General features: G+C 38.4%; 1 protein-coding gene across 1 annotated transcript in view; it reads left to right on the top strand.

Annotated features, from left to right (window-relative positions):
- LOC106878814 (polyamine-transporting ATPase 13A3) overlaps positions 1–3,665 on the top strand; it is a 164,533-nt gene that overhangs the window by 145,192 nt on the left and 15,676 nt on the right. The window lies entirely within an intron of this gene.

The raw sequence follows: 3,665 nt of genomic DNA, 5'->3' as shown, positions 1-3,665 counted from the left end.
TCCCATGGAATAATTACTTGGCTGTAAAAAAAAAAAGTTAAGTCCTGGGGTTGATATGTTCGACTAAAACCCTTCAAGGTGGTGCTCCAGCATAGCTGCAGTCACATGACTGAAACAAGTAAAAGATAAAAGATTCCTAATATCCTTTCTCTCATACCTCACCCACTTCTCATACCTTAACCCCCATCTTCTTGCAGAACTACCCCCACCTCTGTTTCATAATCTTGCAAGCTGCATGGCAACCTCACTAGAGCTGGTGGCACATAAAAAGTACCCACCACATGCTGTAAAGTGGTTGGTGTTAGAAAGGGCATCCAACTAGAAGAAAACCATGCCATCAGATCCTGTCAAATTGTCCAAGCAATACCAGCATGGATCACAGACATTAGATGATGATGATGATGGTGGTGGCTGTGACAGTGACAGTTGTGGTGGCTGGGAGAGAGGTATGGTAGATATGTGGCAAGTGACAGTGTGAAAGGAATTGGAAGGGAGTGGCTCAGTGGCTAGAGCATCAGCTCACAATCATGAGGTAGTGAGTTTGATTTTCAGACCAGACTGTATGTTGTGTTCTTGAGCAAGACACTTTATTTAATGTTGCTCCAGTTCACTCAGCTGTAGAAATGAGTTGTGATGTCGCTGGTGCCAAAGTTTATTGGCCTTTGTCTTTTCCTCGGATAACATTGAGAGGAGAGGCTGGTATGCATGGGCAATTGCTGGTCTTCCATAAACAACCTTGCCTGGACTTTCTAGGTGCAATCCCATGGTCATTCATGACTGAAGCGGGGTCTTTACACCTTTTTATGTAGATATGTGAAAGCATGGACAGTGTGGGGATAGGCATGTGAGTGGATAATGGGTGTGTAGGAAAGATGGGCGGTGGGAGAGTTTGATAGGGGACAGAATTATGTGTGTGTGTGTGTGTATATATATATATATATATATATATACACACATATACACATGCATGCATGCCTATGTGTTGTCACCCACCATTGCTTCACAACCAGTGTTGCTTTGTTTACATCCCCATAACTTAACAATTCAGCAAATGAGATTGGTAGAATAAGGTCAGTACCAGGCTTTAGGAAATCAAGTATTGGGGTCAATTCACTTGACAAAAAAAAAGCTTTCAAGGTGGTACCCCAGCATGCCTATCTTCACACTGTCCAAACTCAATCTCGGTAGCATTTGAATCAGAACTTGAAGACCAACGAAATGCTGCTAAGCATTTTGGCCTGCATGCTAATGATTCTACCAGCTCACCACCTTATATAATAATAATAATAATAATAATCCTTTCTACTATAGGCACAAAGCATGAAATTTCGAGGGAGGAGATTAGTTGATTACATCAACTCCAGTGTTTCACTGGTACTTAATCTATTAACTCCGAAAGGATAAAAGGTCCTGTTGACCTCGGCAGAATTTGAACTCAGAATGTAATGATGGGCAAAATACTGCTCAGCATTTTGCCCAGCATGCTAACTATTCTGCCAGCTCACCGCCTTATATAAGGATAATAATAATATTCATAAAAATAATAATAGTGATAACCTATAACAATTATAGATAAGGGAAAGTGACATGACAGTTACAGATAAGGGAAAACGAAGTTGCTTATTATCAACTCATCATGTTGTTTTGATTCCAGGATTGTAAAGAAAGAGGAAGAAAAATGAAAAAATTACAATCCCTTAAAATTTGAAATAGGAAGACTTTGGAACATGCGAACAGTAAAAGTCATGCCTATAATAATTGGTGCATTGGGAGCAGTAAGTCAAAGTATAGACTACTGGCTGAAGGAAATTGCAATAGAAAGCCTGGTGGGGCTTCTACAGAAAGTTTGTCACTTAGGGAAAGCAAGGATTATCAGGAGGGTTCTAAGCACTTGAAAGACTACTGAAAACTTGTGGGTACCAGGAATAAGACTGGACCTGAGCCAAACCAAAATAATGATAATAATGAACTTATTCTATACAGTGCTTAGGTGGATATGTACATATTCTTTTATTCTTTTACTTGTTTCAATCATTAGACTGCAGCAATGCTGGGGCGCATGTGCATATATGCTTATATATATATATATATATATATATATATATATATATATATATATATATATATAGTGGCACATAAAAAGCACCATTCGAACGTGATCATTACCAGCGTTGCTTTACTGGCACTTGTGCTGGTGGCACTTGAAAAACAACATTCTAGTGAGGTCATTGCCAGTGCCGCTGGGCTGGCTCCTGTGCAGGTGGCACATAAAAAACACCATTTGAGCGTGGCCATTGCCAGTACCATCTGACTGGCCCTTGTGCCAGTGGCATGTAAAAGCACTACACTCTCGGAGTGGTTGGCATTAGGAAGGGCATCCAGCTGTAGAAACTCTGCCAGATCAGATTGGAGCCTGGTGCAGCCATCTGGCTTGCCAGTCCTAGTCAAACTGTCCAACCCATGTCAGCATGGAAAGCGGATGTTAAACGCTGATGATGACGATGATGATGATATTTATATGATTATATATATGGAAAGAGAGAAGATTGAGATGTGAGAGAGGAAGCTAAAGTATGCATGAAAGAGAGACAACTACTCTAGTGTAAACATAAGGTATGAACAGTGACTAGATTCTGTGTGTGTGTGTGTGTGTGTGTGTGTGTGCTGAACAAAGAGAAGTTGGTGTTTCAGACAGAACCTGGGAGTAGAGAGAGGTAGATTGTAGAAAATTGTAGAATGAAGTAGTTAGAATGCAGACTTCACAGATGAGATCATATGATATGTGAAACATGCCTGATTGGATGCTGTGGGGGGTGGGGAGAAGGTAAACAGTAAAATAATGATGATGATGACTATGTTGATAATGGTTGAGGGGTTGGAGAAAATTAAATTGAATGTTTCTCTAGAAGTTAGAAAGTGATACATTTTTTTGAGATTTAATTAACTGTGTGTGCGTGCATGCAAATATACATGCACACACATATATGTGTATATATACATATGTATATATGTAGCATGGAATATGGAATTAAATGAAGTGTTTATATATATAAATATATATATATATATGTATATACATATATGCACACACACACACACACACACATTTTAATTGGCAGAAAGTTGCAGATGCAATCAGCAAATAATAAATTTGCTGGTGTGTGCAAAGCTTTGCCAAGCTGGAATTAATTAGTTATAGATATAGCATGTGTACACTTATATTCATGCCAGCTATAGGCTTTGTATAACAGATATGATGTCTGTATAACGAGACAGAAACATGTGTTCTACTGACTAATGATGACCTTCACTACCCAGCTTGATGTGTTTTCACTTATATTGTCCAAAAGGAGAATCTTACATCTGAGACAGTTCCTGCAGTGAAGGTATTTCTATGTTTAAGTGTACATGATCTTGTTAAATATATTTGTATATGTGTGTTTATTTATATATATATATATATATATATATACAGGGGCTGGACAAAATAATGGAAACACCTTAAAATTTCAAACAAATATATTTTAATAAGGGGTAGGACCGCCTTTGGCAGTAATAGCAGCTTGAATTCTATGAGGTATGGACTCGTACAAAGTTTGAATTGTTTCCAAAGGAATTTTTGTCCATTCTTCAGCTAAAACAGTCTCTATTTCTTGTAGTGATGA

The sequence above is a fragment of the Octopus bimaculoides genome, chromosome 9 (assembly GCF_001194135.2).
Source record: "Octopus bimaculoides isolate UCB-OBI-ISO-001 chromosome 9, ASM119413v2, whole genome shotgun sequence".
In the NCBI taxonomy this organism is placed as follows: domain Eukaryota; kingdom Metazoa; phylum Mollusca; class Cephalopoda; order Octopoda; family Octopodidae; genus Octopus; species Octopus bimaculoides.
The sequence above is the reverse complement of the archived record's forward strand: the minus strand, read 5'-3'. Positions and strand labels throughout refer to the sequence as shown.